The sequence below is a fragment of the Schistocerca piceifrons genome, chromosome 9 (assembly GCF_021461385.2).
Source record: "Schistocerca piceifrons isolate TAMUIC-IGC-003096 chromosome 9, iqSchPice1.1, whole genome shotgun sequence".
Classification (NCBI taxonomy): domain Eukaryota; kingdom Metazoa; phylum Arthropoda; class Insecta; order Orthoptera; family Acrididae; genus Schistocerca; species Schistocerca piceifrons.
The window spans coordinates 130,953,158-130,980,558 of record NC_060146.1 but is presented as its reverse complement, the minus strand read 5'-3'; the positions used below and the strand labels follow the sequence as shown (position 1 = coordinate 130,980,558).

Here is a 27,401-nt window from a genome sequence, read left to right as displayed (position 1 = left end):
TTAGTTAGGTTTAAGTAGTTCTAAGTTCTAGGAGACTGATGACCTCAGATGTTAAGTCCCATAGTGCTCAGAGCCATTTGAACCATTTGCAAAGCACTTTTCTAGCCCTACTGGTGACGTAAGGCCCTAACGAAATGTAATGGACCTGAACGTGCAAGAATAATAGTTGGTATTAATCGATGGGACCATTGGGGGAGAGTGCACAGAAAACTAGTTTGGGATCTAGCAGATGCCTTGATACGAAAAAATTCGCGTTCACGGCCCGCTAAAGGTTTCCTTAAAAGCTGACCAATGAAAACGATTGGATTTCCATTTCTGTGCTCGTAGTACGTGATTGCAAATGTTTTTGAGAAGGCCCACTCTAATCGCTATATAACGATTAAGACGCCAGATACCGTATCAGGCAAACCACTTTTAGCAAATAAAAACAAATAAGCCTCGACCCAGCATTGCAACCTCGATCTCGTGTATGCTAACCCAAAGCGCTATCCACTGCACCAACTACTGAGCACAACTGATAAAACCTGACAGAGGTAGTTCTGTATACATGATTACACTGTTGCCGGATTGCCAATCCTGTACGTCCATTTACTGCCCGAAATATGCGCAGCACGATATTCAGTGACAGACATTTCTGTACTCCTACATCTACATCTGCATCTGCATCTACATCTACATGTATACTCTGCAAATGACATTAAGTGCCTGGCAGAGGGTTTTTTCGAACCACCGCCACAATTCTCTACTATTCCAATCTCGTATTGCGCACGGAAACAATGAACACCTATATTTTTCCGTACGAGCTCTGATTTCCCTTACTTTATCTTGGTGGTCCTTCCACCCTATGTAGATCGGTGTCAACAAAATATTTTCGCATTCAGAGGAGAAAGTTGGTGATTGGAAATTCGTGAGAAAATTCCGTCGCAACGAAAAACGCATTTCTTTTAATGATGTCCAGCCCAAAACCTGTATCATTTCTGTGACACTCTCTCTCATATTTCGCGATAATACAAAACGTGCTGCCCTTCTTTGAACTTTTTCAATGTACTCCGTCAGTCCTATGTGGTAAGGATTCCACACCGCACAGCAGTATTGTAAAAGAGGACGGACAAGCGTAGTGTAGACAGTCTCCTTAGTACAGCTGTTACATTTTTCAAGTCTCCCGCCAATAAAACGCAGTCTTTGGTTAGCCTTTCCCACAACATTTTCTATCCGTTATTTCCAATTTAAGTTGATCGTAATTGTAATACCTAGGTATTTAGTTGAATTTATGACTTTTAGATTAGACTGATTTATCGTGTAACCGAAGTTTAACGAGTTTCTTTTAAAACTCATGTGGATGACCCCACACTTTTCGTTATTTAGGGTCAACTGCCACTTTTCGCACCATTCAGCTAATTTTTCTAAATCGTTTTGCAGTTCGTTTTTATCTTCTGATGACGTTATTAGTCGATAAAGGACAGCGTCATCTGCAAACAACCGATTACGGCTGCTCACTTTGTCTCCCAAATCGTTTATATAGATAAGGAACAGCAAAGGGCCTATAACACTGCCTTGGGGAACGCCAGAAATCACTCCTGTTTTACTCGATGACTTTCCGTCAATTACTGCTAACTGTGACCTCTCTGACAGGAAATCACAAATCCAGTCATATAACTAAGACGATATTCGATAAGCACGCAATTTCACTACGAGCCGCTTGTGTGGTACAGTGTCAAAAGCCTTCCGGAAATCCAGAAATACGGAATCGATCTGAAATCCCTTGTCAACAGCACTCAACACTTGATACTACGTGATGAATCGTGCAGCGAACTCCGAGTGCGAAATTGTTCTTAACACTGTATATTGTGTTTGAACTTTATCAGTTACTTCGAAGGCAACGATCTCTTGACACACATTTAGTAAGTAGTCAGAAAATATCGATCTTATGAACCACAACTAGTTCTTCACTCGAGCGAAGTAATGAGTGCTATCAACAGGGGATCTCAAATTGATTCCCTCTGTGTATCTATCTAGATCATATCAGAAGGCTTTTGAGACAGTTCCTCACATGAGACTTCTAATTAAATTGCCGGTCGTTGTGGCCGAGCGGTTCTAGGCGCTTCAGTCTGGAACCGCACGACTTCTACGATCGCAGGTTCGACTCCTGCCTCGGGCATGGATGTGTGCGATGTCCTTAGGTTAGTTAGGTTTAAGTAGTTCTAAGTTCTAGGGGACTGATGACCTTAGAAGTTAAGTCCCATAGTGCTCAGAGCCATTTTTTTTTAATAAAATTGCATGAAGATGCAGTATCTCATCAGTTCCGCGACTGGATTCGCGATTTCCTACCAAAAAGAACACAGTACGTAGTAATCGCCGCGCGGAGTGACCGTGCGGTTCGAGGTGTAGTGTCATGGATTGCTCGGCCCCTCCCGCCGGAGATTCGAATCCTCCCTCGGGCATAGGTGTGTGTGTTGCTCCTAGCATAAGTTAGCTTAAGTAGTGTGTAGGGACCGATGACCTCAGCAGTTTGATCCCTCAGGAATTCACACACACACACACACACACACACACACACACACACACAGACGTAGTAGTCGACGGAAAATCATGTTGTTCCCTATCTACATTAACGATTTAGGAGACAATACGAGCAGCTTTCTTAGATTATTTGCAGATGATGCTGTCGTTTACAGTCTAGTAAAGTCAGCAACAGATCAAAATTAATTGCAAAATGGCTTAGACACCATATCTGTATGAAGCGAAAAGTGGCAATTGTCTCTGAATAAGGGAAAGCGTGAGGGAATCCACATAAGTACGAAAAGGAATCCGTTAAATTTCGGCTACACAATAAAGCACACAAATTTAAAGGGTGCCAATTCAACTCAGTATCTAGAAATTACAGTTACCAAATATATATATATATATATATATATATATATATATATATATATAAAGATGGTATCTGTTCTTTCGGACATGTCCGAAACAACAGATGCCATCATCATAAAAAAATATAGTGTAGACTCACCGGTCATTTGACCATCTTCTTGTGTGCGGGGGGGGAGGGGGAGGGGGCAGGTGGCCGGGGGGAAGGCGGGGCGGGGGGCGGGGGGGAGGGGGATGGGGGAGGGGGGGGCGGGCGGGAGGGGGAGGGGGCGAGAGGAGGGGGCGGGGGGGGGAGGAGGGCGGTGGGGCCGAGCGTTTCTAGGCGCTACAGTCTGGAACTGCGCGACTGCGACGGTCGCAGGTTCGAATCCTGCCTCGGGCATGGATGTGTGTGATCTCCTTAGGTTAGTTAGGTTTAAGTAGTTCTAAGTTCTAGGGGACTGATGTCCTTAGAAGTTAAGTCCCATAGTGCTCGGAGCCATTTGAACTATTTGGGGGTTCCACTGGGGGACGAACCACACAACCACCCTGTGTTCAGTGTGCGGCGGCGGTGGGGTGAGCGGACTGCTGTAGCCTGTTGTGGAGTTGCGTACCACTGCAGGCTACAGCGGGGACGAGGCCTCTCCGTCGTTTCTAGGTCCCCAGTTCGATACAATACAATCCAATACAACAGGTGTCCAAGTAGCAACAGAGACAAGAGCAACAGAAGGAGACGAGGAAGAATGGCAAGATGGAGGCCTTTGACAACAGAGATGCGGGGTGCGTTGGCAGCTGTATTAAAACAGTGAACATGTCTTGAGAGAGAGAGAGAGAGAGAGAGAGAGAGAGAGAGAGAGTAGCTCATCGCGCGCAAATTGCCCAGACTCCGTTCTTCCAGTATTTGCGAATGAGAGCACACACAAACTTCCAGCAACCTTTCCACATTATTTGAAACCTTTGCGAATCTTTTTCTCGCTGACAACTCCGCTCCCCAACCCCACACAAAATAACAAAAGGAAAAAAAGTTTATCGCTTATCACATTTATCCTGTTCACGCAGAAAACTTCAGCACCAGGCATGATGAAACTTGCGAGACTTGTAAAGCTATCGTGGGCTACTGGAGACTCTCATACGTAAGCTTAGACTACTGTAGTTAGCGTAATAGCTGTGATCAGCTAAAGGCGTAGACTGATGACCATAGATGTTAAGTCCCATAGTGCTCAGAGCCATTTGAACTAAAGGCGTACCTGCATTACCTGTAAATTACGTGTGTTGCATACCTGTTAGGCGCTACCTTAAAACGACCAGTTTCTTTATTTATACGATCAGTTTCTTACTAGATTTCCCTGAAAACCCAAAGCAGTGAACTGCCTCGAAACTGAGTGAGGATACTTAAAGACTGGTTAACTCACAGAACATGTTTGCTCAAAACAGTCATCGTCTTGTCTGTTACTTAAAAGTAAGCAAAACTGAAATTGTCAATGTTTGATTCACATTTTATTCGAAAACTGTTGATTTGTAACGTCAAAGCCGGCCGCTGTGGTCCAGCAGTTCTAGGCGCTTCAGTCGGGAACTGCGCTGCTGCTACAGTCGCAGGTTCGAATCCTGCCTCGGGCATGGATGTGTGTGAGGCCCTTAGGTTAGTTAGGTTTAAGTAGTTCTACGTCTAGGGGACTGACGACGTCAGATGTTAACTCCCATAGTGCTTATAGCCATTTAAACCACTTTTTGTAACGTCAAACAGTGGGACGTTAAAATAAAAATAAAGAAAACAATACAGATTTGTCATACAGCGCTACAAAATGCAAATTTCCTCAACACAAAGCTGAAATTAAAAACAGGTGCAAAACAAATATATATCGAACATCGCTCCAATGCTTCGTCCAACTTACATAAAACATGTCTCTTTTACTCATAAACAAGTTTCGCGTCTATCAATAATAACAAGCAACTCTTGACTTTGATCATGATGAAGAAAGTTCTATTGAGCGCAGACGCTGGTTACATTAAGAGTAATTTCTTTCGTTACATAAAAGCGCAGAAGTTACGTGATCAAATAATTTTCATTACTTATGAAAAGCAATTTATATTCTGTAAGGATATAAAATACACAATGGAGTAACACTGAATGATGTGCGGTTTAATTGTGTACCAAAAAAAAAAATGAGAGAGAGAAATCATTGCCTCTCAGTTTCTCTCTCACACATTAATTTATATTTCTTTCCCTACCAAAGGTACCAATACTACCGGTTAGCCTTCAATTTACTAACGACATTTTTATGTAGTGTACCGAGAATACGGAACCGCAGATTTGGCACAGCACTACTCTAGACATGATGTTTTAATTTATTACGTCTTCGATACTAACTTTGTTTTCAATATATTTTGCAGAGAGTACCTGCAAAATTATCTCACTGTGTAGTACGTATTTCAGCACACGTGACCGCATAAATAAGAGAGATGCATAAAAAACAGCTCTTGTTAAAACGTTCCCTTTTTTTTTACTTTTTCGATGGTCTATGGCTGAGTAATCCGCAAATAATAAACGAGCATAATTAGGGCCTTTCGTTTTCAGGCATAAGGGATTTATATGCTTAACGTCAAATATTTAGCACATTAACTCATTTGTAATGAAATGTTTGAAGCTATTTTATGGATGGCAGTCCAGTTTTGTAAAGCATCAGGTATGGGGGATACTAACGTTAAATAATTCAATATCAGTTAAAACATAACCGATTACTCGAATTCGATTGTCTGTATCGAGGTTAGTTTGGCTCCAAACGTCGACTGCAATAGCACCATCAAATTATTACATGAAGTAATCAAAATGTTGCAATAAGACCGATGCAAGACACATATCACGTCTGATGGATCATTGTACTTAAGCAGTCCCCTATAAAACTCCTAATCTCACTATTAACTGTCTTTTTTCTATTTATTTGGACTGGTTTTATATAACCATATCGTCAACAGCAAGGCACAAATATAAAAAAAACCTACACAGAGAATTCACAAAATTAAACTCTGATCAATGAACATTATTTCAAAACATCTATATTGGCGTAATACATATCAATACAGGACGTGGTCACTCAGTGGCACATGGAGATTTAGGTCGGTCCTTGAGTCGTGCAAGAATAGCCGAACTGAGACAGCGGGATAGCTCAGCGTGTTCTGTTATAAGAAAGACTGAGTGAAGTTCTCATCGATGAATTTGAAGAGGTGCAATGCGACATCCGCAAAGGCAGAATGATAAATAATGACGAAGAAACAGGTAGGTACTACTAAAATAAGAAAAAGTCGTTAAGGCCACCGTTTGTGCAAAGTGAGAAATCGAGGTACGTGTCCAGGCCCCGCAGAAATTTTCATTTGTCATTAATAAATTATGTATCTGAAGTCTAATTAAATTCGCGACTCTGAATACATTTCTTCCAACAACAAATACGTTATTGTGAAGGCGTCGTCGCCCACTGAACTGATGAAATATTTATATAGTTTTGTCGTCATTACTGATTTTGTGCTATCACCTAACTAAAAAATATATGTAACAGGCACAGCTGAGCTATTCGCATTAGAACACGTCAGATCTTGTTTTCTGCTCTTCCACGCGTACATGGTGTCACATTACCCACATCAGCTGATATTTCTGTAGCTGCGCTGCAAAAAGGTGGTAAATGATGCTAAACATAAGTCAGCATCATATTACGGTTGAAGACTGACAGGTTGAGAAAAGAAACTGGCCCATTTCGCCGGCACCACGGCGCTAAACCACGTAAAACACTGACCTTGATAGTCAACTAAGTATGAAGTAAATCTTGGAAAGAAGTGATGGTCATAAACTAATTATTTAATTGCTGTAGAAATGTATACCGCCAGCCGTTATTGCTACTGTTATATGGGCGGAAGATTTTTATGGAATCCGGTTACTACACTCGTAATCAAAATGTTGCAATAAGACCTTGCAAGACACATACCATGTGTGATGGATCATAATACGTCATCAATCCCCTATAACATTCCTAATCTCACTCTTATCTATGTACATATACGACTGGAATACTCCGGATGTTCGATGTATTCGGGTATGAAGAAAACGCTTCTGTGCCATTTAATGTACGAGAGTTGGAACTTTAATAGTGGCAACTATTTATCTACAATCTGCACAAAATAGATACATGTTTCAAAGTTTTACTGACCTTAGTTACAAGCATTGTGTATAACCCGTTGCCAGCGATGTGGAAGTCGTAGGATACTCTTAGCAGTGCCAATTGTGTTGACAGTTCGAGCAGCGCGGTCTGTTGCCTGACGAATTTGTAGCAGTGCTGAAGCGAATGCCGTGAAGTGTTTCCTTCAGTTTAGAAATCGAGTTGAACTTACGAGGGCTTAAATCAGGGGAGTGCAGTAGGTGGTATAGCACGTGGCAGCCCCATCAGTCAAACAAATCAGTAACAGCTTGCACTGTACGTTCTTGACCATTGTCCTGCAAAATGATGGTCAGGTCCTGCAGAAAGTGTCATCACTTCTGTCTCTATGCTGTTCATTTTTGGAACACAACCTACAACCAGCTTAGGGACAGAAGTGATGACACTTTCTGCAGGACCTGACCATCATTTTGCAGGACAATAGTAAAGCACATACAGTGCAAACTGTTACTGATTTGTTTGACTGATGGGGCTACTAAGTGCTACCACCTACTGCACTCCTCTGATTTAAGCCCTCGTAAGTTTCTAGCCTGAAGGAAACACTTCACGGCATTCGTTTCAGAACTGCTACAAATTCGTCGGGCAATAGACCGCGTGGCTCGAATGTCAACACAACTGGCACTGCTAAGAGTATCCTCCACATTGCTGGCAACGGGTTATACATAATGCTGGTGATTACTTTGAACGTCAGTAAAACTTATGTATCTATTTTGTACAAGGTGTGAATAAATAGTTGCCACTATTAAAGTTCCAACCCTCATGGTAGACTAAACAAAAATGTTTCAAAATAATGGCTGATGGAAAAAAGCGGCGCACCACGAAGGAAATATCCCAATGGGACGGAAATAGGTAGAAGCTATGTACATGTAGAGACAAACAAACGATTACAATTTCAGAAAATTGGGTGATGTATTCAAGAGGAAGAGTTTCACAATTGAGTCAATAACTCATTGGTCCACCTCCAGCCCTTATGCAAGCAGTTGTTCTGCTTGGCATTGACTGATAGAGTTGTTGGATGTTCTCCTGAGTGATATAGTGCCAATCTCTGACCCATGATACTCCAAACGTTCTCAATTGCAGAGAGATCTGGAGACCTTGCCGGACAAGGTAGGGTTTGGGGAACATGAAGGCCAGCAACAGAATCTCTTGCCTTGTGCAGACAGGCATTATTTTACTGAAATGTAAGCCCAGGATGGCTTGCCATGGAGGGCAACACAACGAGACGTAAGATATTGTTGACATACCGCTGTACTGTGACACACTAGACCACCTGGATTTTGGGCTGTGTGGTGGACCACAGTCGGGTTGGTAACCCACCGGGATCGGAGGTGTCTCCAGAGCCCTCTTCACTGGTCATCAGGGCTCAGTTCGAAGTGGCACTCATCACTGTAAACAATTCTACTCCAGTCAATGAGATTCCAGACCGAAGATGTGTCTAGAGACGTGCCGCACAGTGGCGAAATAATAACCTGGCCTTTGACCACCATACGGCGCAGCAACCAGGAGTGATAGTCTGGGCTGCCATTTCTTTTCACAGCAGCCCTCCTTTTGTTGTCATCTGCGGCACCCTTACAATTTTATTTTATTTATTTAATCGTATGGCTAGGGCCCCCCACCGGGCAGGCCGTTCGCCGGGTGCCAGTCTTTCAATTTGACGCCACTTTGGCGACCTGCAGTCGATGAGGATGATAGGATGATGATGAGGACAGCACAACACCCAGTGCCTAGGTGGAGAAAATTTCCCCGGCCCAGCCGTGAATCGAACCCAGGCCCAGGGGATTGACAATCTGGTACGTTGACCATTCAGCTACCCTTACAATACACACGGACGATATTCTATGCGCTCTTTTGTTGCCCTTCATGGCAAGCCAACCTTTACTTATATTTCTGGCAGGTAATTTCTGTCCACACAGGACCAGAGTTTCTCCTGCATGTTTTCGTGCTTGCCAAATCCTACCTTGGCCAGTAAGGTCGCCAGATCTCTCCCGAATGGAGAACGTGTGGAGCATTATGGGCAGGGACCTCCAACCAGAACGAGATTTTGAAGATCTAACGCACCAATTGGACGGAATTTGGCACAATGTCTCTCAGGAGTACAACCAACAATTCAGTCAACCAATGCCAAGCTGAATTACTGCTTGCGTAGGTGCCAGAGGTGGATCAACGCATTATTTGCTTGCTCAGGTTGTTAAGCTCTGCCGGCCGCTGTGGCCGAGCGGTTCCAAGCGCTTCAGTCCAGAACTGCGCTGCCGCTACGGTCGCAGGTTCTAATCCTGCCTCGGGCATGGATGTGTGTGATGTTGTTAGGTTTGTTCTAAGTCAAGGGGACTGATGACCTCGGATGTTAAGTCCCATGGTGCTTAGAGCCATTTGAACCACTTTTTAAGCTCTTTCTCTTGAATATATTGACCAGTTCCCTGAAATTGTAATCATTCGTTTGAGCGTAATGTACATGACATCTACCGATTTCGGTCCCATTGGGATTACTCCTTCATGATGCACTGTTCATTATTTTTATTTATTTATTTTTCTTAGTGTATTTACAGAAGTTCGTCCAGGCGCTGTTACTGACTCCACATTTTTAACATGAATTTTCTATAATTTGTTTAAATATTTCGTGAGTTTAGAGTCTGATTTGTGTTTCACAATGAATTATTTTTCCGCACAATTGCGGTTGCCCTCATCGTGACATCTATGGAAAAACAGCATTAGTTAGGGTTATCAAATCGTCCAGTTTCTCCGGATTCAATGCGGTTTTTAATGTTTTATCTCAGCATCATATTGTACTAGGGCTACAACATTGCTTCCGCCGTTTTTTCCCGAAGTTCGAGGCTTTATTGTGAAAACCGCACAACAAATTTATGATTCATGGTATTGCCCATCGCTGGCCACTACATTCTCCCATATGTCGGGTAGCATACGAATCCCGTGGCAGAAGAACTGGGCGTCTTTTGTGGGGATCCATGAATCGATTAAATTTTGCACGTGTTCATATGATCGGAAGTGCTGGTCAGCCAGACAGTATGCCACTGATCGAAAAAGGTGGTAGTCAGAGAGAGCAACGTATGGAGAATACGGCGTGAGGGATAGGACTTCTCATTTCAACGTCTGCATGTGTATTGTGACGGGTTTTGCGACGCGGGGTCGAGCGCTGACCTGCAGAGAAATTACCTTTACGTGTCTATCGCTGTATTGTGGCCGTTTGTGTTTAAGTTCTGGGCTCGAACGCATCAGTTGCTTTCGATAATGATGTCCTGTGACTGTCTTCGCCTGTTTCCGTAGCTACGAAAACGTTCTGTCCTTTTTAAGGAGTTGAAAACGTTCTCTGCACATGCTTCCACTAACAGTTCCATCACCATTGGTCTTACCCAGCCTTTTAAGAGCCACAGCCGCAGATTTCTTCGTCTTAAAGCAGAAAATTAAAACTTCCCGCAAATGGCGAGAAATGGGTACGAAAGTTGACGTACTTAATCTAGAATAACCTTATGATGCAATCACAAATCGACTGATATTTTTATGGCATTATGTTTACAGATGCCTAAGCTTATTGTATTACACCTATGACCAACCACCCGAACCCCACTTGCCGCTACTGCCGTCTATTGCAAAACGGCAGAAGCGAAGTTGTAGACCTCATAAATTTATGAAACAGTAAGAAGAACCCGATTTTTGGACTTTCATGTCAAATAGTTGTTCTATGATGTCAAATGTGATCTCGTGGAGTGAAATAGAGACTGGGCACAAATTGGAAGAGATTAGAGCAGTTTTGCAACATTTCTGGCGATCGTCGACTGTCGTGGCACTGCGTCTAGATCTTCGACTTGGTTGCTCTGTAGTTAGCGTGCCACGCATCCAGATGGACGTGCTTGCGGCCGCAACGTTCATATTAGCTGTTGTGATTGTAAAGAACTTTTCAAATATGACTGAAGGTAATTGTAAATGCAAATTTAGGGGCAATTACCTTAGGGAATTCCCATTTCTGCGGAAAGGAACAACTGTGTATGATGTAGAATGCTTGATGTGCAGGTAAGTTTCAAATCTACACTAATAAGAAAACTGTAAAGCAATCGTGTCTATATTGTTTGTATTTTAACACAGTAGTCTTCAAAAACTACTAGAAGAATTTTCATGAGATTTTCACGGGTAATCTGAGCATAGTTTGGAGCATCAGAAAGGCTTCAGTTCCTCTAAATCAGATCACGAAAAAAAGATACGGTGCTTTAAAGTTTTACTAAAACTTTCTTGTCTGTCTGACTGTCTGAACACGCTAATCTGCAAAAACTATTAAACGAATTTTTGTTGGGTTTTCACTGATAACCATCAGCGTAGCTAGTAGCGCTGTATAGGCCATATTTCATCAAAATCGCAACATGAAAAAAAAAATCGTACATACTATAGAAATGTATGGATCTACGGATGTATGTAGGTTCCACGTCTCCTCCGAAACCACAGGACCGATTTCAACCAAATCTGTCTGGAAAAAATCTCTGTGAGGGTAATAACCACCTACCTATTAGAGGAACTGGGCTGGAGATTAAAAAAAGGCACAGTAGACCACGAGGTGCGAATACGCGAACTGTCTTCATCCAGTATTTGAAAACGAGGGAAATTTGTGTCTTGCAACAAGCTTTATCGTAATTTCAAACCTTTGTGAAACGTATTATCGCTGTTAGTCCCCACATATTGATGAAAGGAAAAACGTTTAGCCCTTACTACATTTTCGCTGTTTATTTTCGCATCAGGTGTGACGTTTTTATTACGTCTTTACTACTGACTGTATTCGCGACACATTTTCCAGACAATGGTTACCAATGAATGCACCTGCAGAACTATATCTATGTACGGCAAATAGTTTAGGATATATGGTGGCATAAACACTAAGATGTGTCAAAAACTGCCGCATCATGCATGACGTCTAAATTTATCATTACTGAATCGATTTTGATGAAATTTGGTAACGAGATAGCTTGAGCCCTTAGAAAGAACACAGACTACTTTAGAAAGTGTGTAGTACAAGATACTTACTGATTTGAAGACTATTACGCTAATAATGGGAAGATATTTACTCTCTGAGACAGCTATTAACTCTGACTTTTGAACTATATCATATTGGTGAAAATGCCATTCTTGGTTAGCATGTGCTACTCGATACGATTCAGAATAATGACTACAATTATTATATAATATTCAATGTGTTTATTGCATACTTCCACACTACTTGTTGCATAATGTATACATTGCATAAGCTATAGGTATATCTACTATGCAGTATTTGAGAACGAGAGAACTGAGTGATTTGCAACAAACTTTACATATGATTTCAAAGTTTTACGAATCTTTTTCTCGCTGATATCCTCCACAAAATGACCAAACGGAAAAAGGTTGTCGCTTACTACATTTTCGTCGCTAATGCAGCCGCATCAGGCATAATATTACGACGTTTACGTTTCTTGCCTCTTTGGTACCAACTCTATTCGCAACACATTTAGCAGACAGGATCCACATATGCTGCTGAATGTACCTACAAAACTACACACTGTACGATACACAGTTCAGGAGATATGAGGGAAGGATATGAACAGAGAGGGGGGAGGGGGAGGAGGAGATGACAGAGAAATGTAAAAGGAAGAGATGGACAAAGAGGGGTGGAGGAGGAAGAGATGAAAAGAGAAAGGAGGAATAGCAGGTGGACAGAGGGAGGGGCAGAAGGAGATGGGAAGAGAATTGTGAATGGAGGTGGTAGACAGGGAGAAGGGGATGAAAGAGATGGACAGAGAGAAGGAAGGACAGGATGTACAGAGAAAGGACAAAGGAGAAAATGGATAGAGAGAGAGGAAGAGATGGACAAAGAGGGGGGGAAGGTAGAGAAATAGGTAGGTACTCAGCTAGTACAAATGAATATAATTATGTGCAAGAAAACAATGCTTGCAGAATCTGCAGCTTTGCGTTCTGCGTCCATACATAACTGATACCTTATATATAGCTTATTACTACTATCGTTTCAAGTTTATTTACTTCCAGGTGTTTCTTCTCTATATCACATGGTGGGTGATCAGGTACTGTGGATTGTACTATGATAACATCAAAACCAAGAAAGAGTTACTTAAGAAGGTTCGAGGAAACGAGAAATATGCTTTCGTAAAAAGGTAAGCCATTAGGGTTCGCATAAAGATTGTTTGTAATACGCCCGGTTTTTTCACTTCGAAATACCGTAACCATAGCTGTAATAGAAATTCGTTCATTGCCGGCGTAGATCAGATCATTCAAACATTCACAATAAACACAAAATGTTTTTTGTAAAAAGTACTGTAGTACCTGATTCTCAACAATCTTCACCATACAAAACTTGTACACACCATGTCGACGAAATTGTTAACGAGATGGAAATGAATAGGTCTATATATTTTGGATCGCTCCATGTGACTTCACTTTACGAGGGTTCTTTTACATTTGTTAGAAAATGGTTTCTTTAGTAAATAAGAAGTTCAGTTGATTGAAGAAGCTGTAAGTGGGCGTGACTCTATCGCATGTATTAGTAGTTCCGGTACTTTCAGTTTTTAGTAGTTCCAGGTGTCTGGATTTGTGCTATTCATCAGAATGCACACAGCGAAGATAACACTCCTTCACAGGCGGATGGTAATTCTCATTCTAATATACAGCATACACCCAAAAATAATCTTGTAGGAAAAAATAATGTAAGTCATTTTCAACATCTAAACCAAAGTGTTGACTGCTCCGACAGAACTGTCAAGCGATAAAACTGCATAGATTTCTTACTTTGCTCTACAAGACGATATTTTACATGCATTCTTTTAAAAATAGTCACAAAATCATTATACTGGTAAACGGGAAATCTGGTCGCGTTAAGAAGTAGGTAAGAGCGACATAATTGTATGCACTTTCTGCTGTCTCGATTTGTTCTACTGAGTAAAACCAAACCACGAAGATAAAATAAAATAAAACTGAGTAGACGTGAATTTTCCACAGTAAATTAACTTCCCATACAGCTGTAGTTACCTGCAACATGCTATCTACGAGCAAAATAGCTCTTTGGCGCTGTGAGTCAACGCATTACATACGAATTTCGACAAACAGCATAAACCAAACAAAAAAAAAGTGTTATGAAAAGTATTATACTACTTCGTTCTCAAAAATTTAAACCTGGCAACAAGTGTAGAATACAGCGACGAAACTGTCAAAGAAATAAAATTGTGCAGATATTTTTTTTTTTTTTTTTTACTCGTTGGGACTTGCTTTAACATTGTTTCTAAATTATTACGTCAGCAGTAAATAAGGACTTTATTTAAGTGAAAAAGTTATACGTGGGCGTGAAATTGTTGCATCCTGTTCCAGCTGTGCAGATTTGTTCTGTTGTGTGGAGTGCGCACCACGAAAGTAAAAGGTAAATATCCAATACCCGGAGGTGATGTTCGATTAGCAAAGTTAGAAGGCTACTCACCGGAGCGACGGAAAAGCGTCGGCAGTAGCGTGCTATTGTACGCGCCTGCCTTCTGTCCTTCTGTAATCAAATGTGCTTCTATCGGTCGCAAACGATACTTCTTTTCTCGATTACGTGCTCTTTGCGCGGAAGTCAGGCGACAACTGAAGTTTGCTCGCTCCGCGCTTGCGAGGGAGCTGCAGTTTCGGAACCGGACCGCTGCGCGGCGCCGTCGTCGCTGGCGTAGAAACCCGCGCGTGCGCGCTGTTATCCAATCGATAGGCGCCGTGGACGCGGTCTGGTGGGGGCAAGGGGGCACGCACAACGATCTGCCCCGCTAGAAATGCAAGTCGCGGCAAGAAAGAACGTCACTCTTTCGCACCGACAGTTTAAATAACTCGCCGCTTAAATGCTACGCGTCGCTGCATATTCAGGCGAATTCTGATTACAAATAACCGAGCCTGACAAGACGAATGCTTCGGTCGCGAGATTTGCCCTCTGCGGGACTGGCTCCGTTTCAAAGGCTTTCCCACAGCAGTTGGGAACTAGTAATTTTCTGGTGTTTCGTATTTTCTTTATATCAGTAACCTGCACAGGTAAAATCTAGAAATATAATTAGAAATGAAACAGAAAAGATTGTAACAACTACAGAGGTATCTCTTTAATCAGCGTTGTGGGTAAAGTCTTCTCAGGTATTGTTGAAAGGAAAGTGCGCGTATTAGTTGAGGACAAATTCGAGGAAGATCAGTGTGGGTTTAGGCCTCGTAGAGGTTGTCAGGACCAGATCTTTAGCTTACGGCAAATAATGGAGAAACGAGTGGAACAGGGAATTGTATCTATGCTTTATAGATCTAGAAAAGGCATATGACCGGGTTCCTAGGAGGAAGTTATTGTCTGTTCTACGAGATTATGGAATAGGAGGCAAACTTTCGCAAGCAATTAAAGGTCTTTACATAGATAGTCAAGCAGCAGTTAGAGTTGATGGTAAATTGAGTTCATGGTTCAGAGTACTTTCAGGGGTAAGAAAAAGCTGCAACCTGTCTCCACTGTTGTTCATATTATTTATGGATCATATGTTGAAAACAATTGGCTGGCTGGGTAAGATTAAGATATGTGAACACAAAATAAGCAGTCTCGCATATGCAGATGACTTAGTTGTGATGGCAGATTCGATGGAAAGTTTGCAGAGTAATATTTCAGAGCTAGATCAGAAATGTAAGGGCTATGTTATGAAGATTAGCATCTCCAAGACGAAAGTAATGTCACTGGGAAAGCAATATAAACGGATTGAGAGCCAAATAGGAGGAACAAAGTTAGAACAGGTGGACGGTTTCAAGTACTTAGGATGCATATTCTCACAGGATGGCAACATAGTGAAAGAACTGGAAGCGAGGTGTAGCAAGTCAGCACTCGGCTACGATCTACTCTCTTCTGCAAGAAGGAAGTCAGTACCAAGACTAAGTTATCTGTGCACCGTTCAATCTTTCGACCAACTTTGTTGTATGGGAGCGAAATGTGGGTGGATTCAGGTTACCTTATCAATAAGGTTGAGGTTACAGATATGGAAGTAGCTAGGATGATTGCAGGTACTAGTAGATGGGAACAATGGCAGGAGGGCGTCCACAATGAGGAAATCAAAGAAATACTGGGAATGAACTCTATAGATGTAGCAGTCAGGGCGAACAGGCTTAGATGGTGGGGTCATGTTACACGCATGGGAGAAGCAAGGTTACCCAAGAGACTCATGGGTTCAGCAGTAGAGGGTAGGAGGAGTCGGGGTAGACCAAGGAGAAGGTGCCTGGATTCGGTTAAGAATTTTTTTGAAGTAATAGGTTTAACATCAGAAGAGGCATCAATGTTAGCAGTGAATAGCGGATCATGGAGGAATTTTATAAGGGGGGCTATGCTCTAGACCAGGGTCGGCCAGAAATTCTGCACGCGTGCGGTGCTCGTGCACATGTGCAACTTCCGGGCCACAGCGTGCACGCCGCAGCCGTCAGCGTTCATGTAGTGCATGTTTCTACGCACAGATGTCGCTTTATCCACTCTCTGGGGTACTCTGTACCGGCGAATTCTAGTGCTCTCCCCACAGCTTGCAAGCCAACCATGGGAAGGTATTTCGCGTATTAAACATTACTGTCACAGTCTGCTCATTGAGACGTCTACTTTCAAGTTAACAGTTTAACCCAGTAAGACAAGCAGTACAGTTAACAACCGTGGGTTTTTATTAAGGCAGCTTGACTGACGGCACGTAAATACGCGTAATGTTTTTGATCTAGTATTTACGAAAGAGAGCACTTAGCGACTTCCAACGAACCTTATTCACGGTTTCAAATAACATTAAACTAATGCAACGTTTCCTATAACTAATTCTCCGTGCCCTCAGTTACACCCACATAATTTGTCCCACTGACCTCTGAACAGAATGATAACTGCAGACCTCTCGATGATCACCTGTTATTTCAATACCATTATTGCTGTATCTTTCATCAGTTCCGTCTCAAATCTCCATAATAACCGACAATTAGATGAATGTTATGTTTTATCGACTTCAGCTGAGCGTAGACCTTCTCACATTAATAAAAAACCCTAAATGTAAGTATACATTGGAACAATCGGTTTAACGACCAATTTTCCTGATAATAATGTGACATGGAGCAGAATGAGGCAATAATGCACAATTAGTAAACAATAATTTTTAATTATGAAAGGAGTAAATCCAAACACGTTTATCACTCGTCATGAGATGGTTCAAATGGTTCTGAGCACTATGGGACTCAACTTCTGAGGTCATTAGTCCCCCTAGAACTTAAAACTAGTTAAACCTAACTAACCTAAGGACATCACAAACATCCATGCCCGAGGCAGGATTCGAACCTGCGACCGTAGCGGTCTTGCGGTTCCAGACTGTAGCGCCTTTAACCGCACGGCCACTTCGGCCGGCCTTCGTCATGAGAAATGATATGGTTAAAATCGGGCGCAAAAGCACGGCTCATTGACAAACGCATACAGTTGCAAAGATTTTCATCACTTATGCTTGATCGAAACCTTGATTTATTCATTTTCATCACCGAGAAAAATCTTTCACAAACAAGCTCTTGCGTGTACCACATAAAGAGGGAAGTGGAGCCGCCGCCGTTCATTTAGGACACATGTCTAATAACATATGTCGCTGTCGCTCGCTGTCGCACACGTGCGTACATGTGCAGCACTTCCGCACGTCTGCACACTGTGCAGCGTTTGGCCGGCCCTGCTCTAGACTGAACGCTGAAAGGCATAACCAGTCTTAAATGATGATGATGATGATGATGATGATGATGATGATGATGATTTATTTTTTCTGTTATAAAAGCGAATATGTTCGCAAGGCAATAGCCCAAACTGGAAAACACCCCCCTCCTGATTCTTTAAAGAATCGAAATGCAATGTTATGATGAATCTAGTCCACTTGGAAGTACTGTACAAGTAATGCAATGTCGATACCATTTACCTTTTAGACAGACTTAAGCTCACTTACTTATTTGCTTCATTCCGTTAAAAGCTAATAAAAATTCAAATTGCTCTGAGCACTATGGGACTCAACTGCTGAGGTCATTAGTCCCCTAGAACTTAGAACCAGTTAAACCTAACTAACCTAAGGACATCACAAACATCCATGCCCGAGGCAGGATTCGAACCTGCGACAGTAGCGGTCTTGCGGTTCCAGACTGCAGCGCCTTTAACCGCACGGCCACTTCGGCCGGCGTTAAAAGCTAATAAACTTTCCTAACAGTAAGGACTTCACCACAGGCTCCTGTCTAAACTACTCGCAAGTGAAATCAGGACAGGTCCCAAGTACCAGACACACATGCCAGAGCCTCGACTAGAAGTCCTTACCAGACCAAAGTCCCGAACCCAAGTGCTTCGCATCCCTCAAGAAAGAAGTCCGTTTTCCTGCAAAGTGCACGAACGAGACCTCCTTCACCCCGTCTTGAGCCAATCACAGGGCTCTAGAGGCGCTAAATCTCTCCCACACGACAGTAAAAACTAATGTCGAATCAGGGCAACAGTTAAGAAACCTGCATCTCTGAAAAAAAGGAAACCGCCAGTTACTGGCTTTTTAAAGTTTTCGCAGAGGGGAAAAATCATTTTCTCCAAAGTTGTGTCTCTTCCCAAGGCAACAAGCAAACAAATACAATTTTAAAGATCTTTATCTAAATTGCCTCTGCCTTGGAACTTGTTAGTTCTAGCTATGAGGTGTAATAAGGATTCTGTCCCGAAAACGCTTCTCAGATGCCAGAGTTTGTTATACTAACAAGGCAGCCAATGGAAATGGTTCACAGGCCTATTTGCAGTATCGGCAAACACGAAAACTTGTGAATTTTTATTACGCATGGCTCTGCACACAATGCCTGGCTTATGACTCCACTGTGTAGACGTATTCCTTCAAACGATCGCCCCCCAGCCCAAGCTTTGGCTGGCACCATGGCAGGTATTGCGGCATTGTTCTGCTGGAGATCCATCTCAATGAGTGGCTGCCCTGACTGCCCTGTACAGCAGTGGGCCTGTCCAGCAAGATTTACTGAGAGATGGGCTCGCCACCAATTGCTTTCACCTCTGAACAAGCCGTTTCTACGAGCTAAGAACCATAAAAATACCTCATGCTTTTAGCTCCCTACCAGGCTCCATCAACGTCTGCTCAGGCTGTTAATTTTCTGCCGGCCGGAGTGGCCGAGCAGTTCTAGGCGCTACAGTCTGGAACCGCGCGACGGCTATGGTCGCAGGTTCGAATCCTGCCTCGGGCATGGATGTGTGTGATGTCCTTAGGTTAGTTAGGTTTAAGTAGTTCTAAGTTCTAGGGGACTGATGACCTCAGAAATTAAGTCTGTGGTGTCACCGCCAGACACCACACTTGCTAGGTGGTAGCTTAAATCGGCCGCTGTCCATTTAGTACATGCCGGACCCACGTGTCGCCACTGTGTGATCGCAGACCTAGCGCCACCACAAGGCAGGTCTCGAGATACGGACGAGCACTCGCCCCAGTTGTACGACGACATTGCTAGCGACAATACGGACGAAGCCTTCCTCTCATTTGCCAAGTGACAGTTAGAATAGCCTTCTGCTAAGTCCATGGCTACGACCTAGCAAGGCGCCATTAGCCTTACCTAGTTTGAGAGTTATCGTATAAATGTCTCAAGAAGAACGTTATAAACCAACAAAGAATAAAGTTAAGTATAAAGCCGCTACGTACTTTTCTTGCTACCATTCAATAGTTATCCTGTTCCAGACTTGACGCCAGTCGGCGTGTGTGTACGCGTGCCTTTCGGCTCCCTTCTCAGTGTGGCGTAACTAGCTTGTTACGCCACAACAGATTGGCGACGAGGGAAAAGTGTTCTTTCTGATTGCTTACATTTATTTGTGTTATGGCTTCGCCACAATCTCCAGATGTACTGTCCGAATTTTATCGCTTGCAGAATCAGCAGACACAGGCGTTATTGGATGCCCTGGGACAGCTCGTCCAGGGTCAACATGCCATTCAAACCGATGCGGCAGCTGCCGCTTCACCGCTACCGCAGCCACAACTCGCAGTTGCACCGCCTTTTAGGCACTACGATCCAGCGCAGGAGTCTTGGACTGAATGGTCCCGACAGTTTGGATTTCATCTAGCCGCCTACAGAATTCAAGGTAATGAGCGGCAGCCGTTTTTGCTTTCTTGTGTCGGTGTGTCCACCTACCGTGTGATAGTGAAATTGTTTCCCCGACGCGACGTGGCAACTCTGTCCTACGAAGAAATTTTGTCTGCTTTAGATGCCTATTTCAAAGAAACAGTCAATGTCGTTGCAAAAAGGTATACGTTCTTTCGCACAAAACGTACGGCCGGTCAGACTAATAGGGAGTGTGTTGCAACATTGCAAGGCCTTACACGGGAGTGTTCTTTTGAATGTTACTGTGGCCTTTCTTATTCAGATACAATGGTGCGTGATGCAATTGCACAGAACGTTTCGGATGTTCGCATACGGGAGCAAATTTTGAAACTAGTTAATCCCTCCCTTCAACAAGTGATAGACATATTGGATAGACAAGACACACTTGACTGTGCTCAGGAATCTTTTGAAACTTCGCCAGCCGTGTGTAACATTAACCGGCCCGCTGGACGCGCTGTGCGGCCCGGTAACCTGCCCTCGCGCACTTCGACGCAGCTGCCGCCGCGCTCTAAACCAGGTGTGCCGCGCCAGCACACAAATGCAGTGAAATCATGCCCGCGGTGTGCTACTAGACATTCGCATGAACATTGCCCGTCACGCCAAACTATTTGCTTTTTCTGCAATAGGAAAGGACATGTTCAAAGTGTTTGCCAGAAAAAGCTCAGATCAGACAATCACAACCATTCCAGGCCCTTTGCTTCACGCCTGAATCGAACCAAGGACACTCCGGCTCGTGGACCTTTGCCCATGGACATTCATGCAGTTAATTCCGCTTCGCCCAGTGCCACTCTTTCTAACAGTGACTGTGTTCGTCCCACAAAAAGTGTGCGTCGACGTCGCCGGAAATCACGTCACTTAGCACGTGATTCTGTACGAGTGTCTGTTCCAATTGCACAAAACAGTCGCTCTTGTCGTCAGCAGGACAATAAACTTTTTGTAGATTTGGACTTTAATGGCAAGGTCATACCATTCCAGCTCGATACTGGAGCTGCAGATTCACTGCTCAATCACGACACGTACAATCAACTGGGCAAACCACCGTTGCGTGCCGCAAATGTTCAGTTAAAAACATATTCCGGACAGAAAATTCCTGTGATAGGACAGTGCACTCTTCTTGCAACATACAAGGGACAAACAAAACTTGTGTCATTTTACGTTCTTCGTTCTGCTACTGCAGTGAACTTGTTTGGTTTAGCATTATTTCAGTTGTTTAACATGTCTATTGTAAATCAGGTCCTATCAGTGAATCAGATTGTGCCTTCAGACAGTGTTTCTCGGCTATGTGAAGAATTTGCAGACATTTTTGCGCCGGGCCTGGGTTGCGCTAAAAATTATGAAGCACATTTGGAACTGAAAGTAAACGCGCAACCGAAATTTTTCCGAGTGCGCAATGTTCCCCACGCATTGCGTGATGAGGTCGCAAGAACATTAAACGATCTAGGATCACAGGGTGTAATTGAATGTGTGCAAGCTTCTCTCTGGGCCTCACCCTTAGTAATTTTGCCAAAACCTTCCGGAAAATTGAGACTTTGCGTGGACTTCAAGGCCACAGTGAATCCACAACTAGTGACTGCTACTTTTCCTTTGCCCCGCTCGGAAGATCTTTTTGCTAAACTGTGCCCGGGAAAATATTTTTCAAAGTTGGACCTAGCCGATGCGTACTTGCAAATACCGGTGGACGACGAATCCCAGCGCGTATTGGTGGTTAACACGCATCTTGGATTGTACAGGTTCAAAAGACTGCCGTTCGGGTGTGCATCCGCCCCTGCATTGTTTCAGCAATATTTACAAACTATTTGTGCGTCGGTCCCTACTGCAGCGAACTATCTGGACGATATAGTGATCTCCGGACAGACAGAAGAAGATCATCTTGCGAACCTACGAACATTATTTCAGGTCTTGCGACAAAATGGTCTTCGCTTGAGGAAGGACAAATGTGTGTTTTTTGCTCGCGACTTACCATACCTGGGTCATGTCATTAATGCCCAAGGCATACATCCGAGTCCAGAGCACCTCCATGCCATACATGAATTGCCTTCGCCACAAAATATGAAGCAGCTACAGAGTGTGTTGGGTAAACTTAACTATTATCATAAATTTGTGCCGCGCGCCTCTTCCATTTCAGTTCCGCTTCATCGCTTACGCCGTAAAGGTGTTCCGTTCGTCTGGACGACGGAATGCGAACGCGCCTTTCGCCAGTTGAAATCGGCGTTGCTTTCTCATACTTGCCTTACGCCTTTCGATCCCCAGAAACCCCTTTTGTTGATGGTCGATGCATCGGATTTCGGGATCGGTGCTGTGCTTGCGCACAAAGTTGGCTCGCATGATCGCCCTATTGCCTTTGCGTCCAAATTGCTCTCGTCTGCGCAAAGAAATTATTCGCAGATAGAGAAAGAAGCTTTGGCTCTCGTGTTTGGTGTTACTAAGTTCCATGATTTCTTGTATGGTCGTCACTTTACCATCATCACTGACCACAAACCTTTGACGTCGCTTTTTCATCCGAACAAGCCTGTACCTCCACGTACAGCGCAGAAATTCATTCGCTGGTCTATTTTCCTCTCGCAGTACCGCTACGATATCTTGTATCGGTCCACTGCTAAGCACGGAAATGCCGATGCGTTGTCCTGTTTGCCTGTTGCTGAGGATAAAGCATTCGATTCTTCCGAACTTGCTTGCATGTTCATTGATTCGGAAACCGATGATGTGGTCGAATCGTTTCCGATTGATTTTCGTCGTGTAGCTACAGCCACAGCTGCTGACCCGGTCCTTGCTACCGTTTTGCGTTTTGTTGCTACGCAATGGCCTTTGTCAACGTCTCGGATCGAGGACCCATTGGTTCGCCGATTTTTTGCTCACAAGGAGAGACCTTTTGTTCGACATGGTGTTTTGTTGTTGCGTTCTGATAATGATCAGTCCCGAGTCGTGGTCCCACGTTCGTTACAGTCCTCTGTCTTACGGCTTCTCCACCAAGGACATTGGGGTATAGTGCGAACGAAACAACTTGCTCGTCAGCACTGTACTTGGTTCGGAATCGATGCTGCGATTACGAATATGTGTTCTTCTTGCATGGCGTGTGCCGAACAACAATCCGCACCGCCGCGGAAAGTCTTTGCATGGCCAAAAGCCACTTCCCCTTGGCAACGCTTGCACATCGATTTTGCTGGTCCGTTCTGGAATGCTCGATGGTTGGTTCTCGTAGATGCCTTCAGTAATTTTCCTTTTGTTGTCCGGATGTCTTCCACTACGTCCTCCGCCACCATCCATGCGTTGTCTGCTATCTTTTGCATTGAAGGTCTTCCGCAGACTATTGTTTCCGACAATGGCCCACAATTCATGTCCGCAGAATTTCAGTCATTCTGCCAGGCCAATGATATTCAACATCTGACATCCGCGCCGTTTTCGCCTCAGTCAAACGGTGCCGCTGAACGATTGGTCCGGACTTTCAAGTCACAGATGTTGAAGTTGAAAGAGTCGCATTCTCGGGAGGACGCGTTGTTGCTCTTTTTGTCTTCGTATCGCTCTCAGCCCCGAGATAGTCGCTCGCCGGCTGAGTTGCTCCACGGTCGTCCTCATCGAACCTTGATGTCTTTGCTGCATCCGCCGCATCAGGTTCCTGTGCAGCGGCAGACTCCTGCTTTTGCTCCAGGCGACGTTGTATTCTATCGCAACTATCGAGGTTCACGGCGTTGGCTCGCAGGGCGCATTCTTTGCTGCCTCGGCCGCGCGATGTATTTGGTTTTGGGGGCCTCTGGTGAGGTGCGTCGGCATCTCAATCAGCTGCGCCTCTGTCGTCGCACGGGTTCTGCCGCTCCCCGTCTGCTTTCAGCGACGGTGCCGTCCGGTCAGCGCCCTGGGGACCCATCTACTGGCTCGCCTCATCCCCAGGTGTTCCCGACGATGCCTTCCATTTTGCCCCATGGCGACGCGCCGCCGCAGCCGCCGCCGCCGCCGCCTGTTCTCCAGCCGGCGCCGCCCGCAGTGGACACTTCGCTGCAGCCGCCAAGCGCCTCCCTGGGTCACGCGCCGCTGATCGCTTCCCGTGACCAGCTGTCCTCCGCCGAGGAACTCTTGCCCGCATCGGACCACATGACGTCATCACGCGTCGATACCCCGACGCAATGGAGGTCGACCCTTCGGCCCCTCCTGTCTCTTTTCGGGCGCATACACCGCATGTTGACGTGCACCCTGGACTAGGTTTTCAGGCGTTTCCTAGCTCCCCTCGGACCGAATGGCAGGGTGCGGGTGGCACAGCCTCGCCTGTTGTTAGGCTCCCCACCTCATCGCATACGTCAACATGGGGTCCTCCCCACGGCGGGCGGAAGCCTTATAACACGACCGTTCGCCGATTTGCGGGGGAGGAATGTGGTGTCACCGCCAGACACCACACTTGCTAGGTGGTAGCTTAAATCGGCCGCGGTCCGTTTAGTACATGTCGGACCCGCGTGTCGCCACTGTGTGATCGCAGACCGAGCGCCACCACAAGGCAGGTCTCGAGATACGGGATAGCACTCGCCCCAGTTGTACGACGACATTGCTAGCGACAATACGGACGAAGCCTTCCTCTCATTTGCCGAGTGACAGTTAGAATAGCCTTCTGCTAAGTCCATGGCTACGACCTAGCAAGGCGCCATTAGCCTTACCTAGTTTGAGAGTTATCGTATAAATGTCTCAAGAAGAACGTTGTAAACCAACAAAGAATAAAGTTAAGTATATTCCAAAGATACGTATTTTCTTTATAGCAGTCATAACGTATCCTGTTCCAGACTTGACGCCAGTCGGCGTGTGTGTACGCGTGCCTTTCGGCTCCCTTCTCAGTGTGGCGTAGCTAGCTTGTTACGCCACAACAAAGTCCCTTAGCGCTCAGAGCCATTTTGTTAATTTTCTAGAGTCTCGTTCAAGGTGTGTCAGATTGTAATAAAATCTTTAACGATTTTCTGTATACGGAAAATAGGTGAGAGAATAACTTGTCCTCTCTCAAGATGTTGATAATGTCGTCTTTGTCATCTTAAAGGTATTCTTGACTAACATCAACTGCTAGCGCCACTCTTATGCTCTTGACGCGAAATTTGAATAGACATCTTCTTTCTGATGTGGAAACACTCCTACCACCTTTCGTTCATGTCACATAACTCCATTTCAGTGTTGTGATTTTATTTATTTATTTATTTTCTATCAGTTTATATAAGTGTTGTCTGTTCTTTTGGACAGACCCCAGCATTGATCCTGCACCTTAATATGACAATTGATCAAGGAATAACGACATTGACTGTTAGTGGACATTGAAATTAATCAGTGGAAAAAATTGAAAATTTATGAGGATTGGGACTCGAACCCGGAATTTCCGGTACTCGCGAACGGTCGTCATTGACTGTCTCAGCTATCCGGCCATCGACTCTCAGCTACCAAAATTTTGAACTTATGCACACAACTAGGGGACATGGCCAATGATCTTTTCCGTACTGATATACAAGAATGCTTGAACTCCTACAGGAATCAGCAGTTGCTGTACGTAGTGAGTGTAATAGTCACGGGCACTACATCAATAGTGTGTGGATAAGTTGGGACTTTGGCTGAGTTAGGGAAGGTGTCCGGATAGCCGAGGCGGTCAAGGCCACAATTTGCGAGACAAGGAAAAGCTAGGTTCGGCACATTTTTTTCAACCTTACCCATCGATTAATTTCAATGCCCACGAGCAGACAACGTCGTTATTCCTTTGATCAATAAATTTAAATGTTAGGAAACCTTTTCTGAAGATATTTGTCTGGAGTGTAGCCTTTTACGGAAGTAATATTGTGATGATAAGCAATACAGACAATAAGATAGTTTTCGAAATTTGGTGTTACAGGACTTAGCAAAGTGTACCAGTAAGATGGACTCAGGATTAATTTGAAGAAGACTGAAATGAGAAAAGTACCCAGAGGAGCCCCCTAACAATGCCGTATTGCTGGTTGGAATACGGAGTATAACCAGAGTGTAAAATTTTTCGACTACCCTGGGAGCTGGTTCAACAGGCGTAATAACCTAAGGACAAGAAACAATCAACGTATAGTCAATGGGTCTAAAACTTATTTGTGTCTGAAGCAGATAATGTCATCCAAAACTCTGCTGTTAAGATCATATGTAAAGCCTGTATTGCAGTGATAGTGCCAGTGTTGTTATATGGGACAGAAACATTAAGTACCACAAAAAAGATAAAGATAACCTGCTGAACTTTGAACGGAAAATCATGAGAAAGATCTTTGGATCAATCCACAGAGAGAACACATGGAGACAAAGAAGGAACCAGATGCTCGGCCTAATGAAACAAGAGAACATTGTGCAAAAAATGAAAGCCTATTAGGGGACATTTTCAGCAGACCAGAAACGTGCCATTAGAAAGGCATGCTAATGGGAAAATCTGATGGGATTCCTGCAATTGTAAGACCAAGGAAGTGATAGTATGAACTGCAAAAGCAACTTCAGTAGCTGGGTGTCCATGAAAACTGGATCCAAAGTACACAGCATCGCCATCTATGGAGGAACGGAGCAAGGTCAGCGCATGATCTTCAGGATGCGTGACCGTCAATATAGGTGATACAGGATAGGATGTTACAGGGGAATGCTGAAGATTAACCATGTGATGAAGTAGTACAGAACTCAATTGAGCAAAAAAGAAAACTATGGCGCAACTTGACCAAAACAAGTGCTGAATGAAATTACTATGAAATCCAGACCGCCGGTCGCTGTGGCCGAGCGGTTCTTGGCACTTCAGTCTGGAACCACATTGCTGCTACTGTCGCAGGTTCGAATCCTGCCTCGGGCATGGATGTGTACGATGTCCTTAGGTTAGTTAGGTTTAAGTAGTTCTAGGTTCTAGGGGACTGATGACCTCAGATGTTAAGTCCCATTGTGCTTAGAGCGATTTGAACCATTTGAAATCAAGACCATTAGCTGCTTACAAGCATTGATAAATATCAACAGGGACAGATGGCTCAGTTGGATACAGCACCTGCCATGTGAGTAGAAGATCCCGGGTTCGAGTCCCAGTTGGGGCACACATTTTCAACATGTCCCCATTGATACTTATCAACGCTTGTAAGCAGCTAATGGTCTGGATTTCACTGTTTCTTCGAGAGCTGCAAGATCACCAATGGTATCTCAGACATGTCCGAAGGGGGAGGGGGCGGATTGTAGAAAGACACCAAAGTTTCAGTACTGCCACCAGGTTGAAACTGATGTAGTGTAGGCGCC

At 44.2% G+C, this 27,401-nt stretch overlaps 1 protein-coding gene across 2 annotated transcripts in view; it reads right to left on the bottom strand.

Annotated features, from left to right (window-relative positions):
* LOC124717086 overlaps positions 1–14,640 on the bottom strand; it is a 583,165-nt gene extending 568,525 nt beyond the window's left edge. For both annotated transcript variants that reach the window (XM_047243783.1, XM_047243784.1), the window contains exon 1: positions 14,509–14,640. The gene's annotated coding sequence lies outside the window, so the exon portion shown is untranslated. The remainder of the gene's footprint in view (positions 1–14,508) is intronic.
* Positions 14,641–27,401: the final 12,761 nt, after the last annotated feature.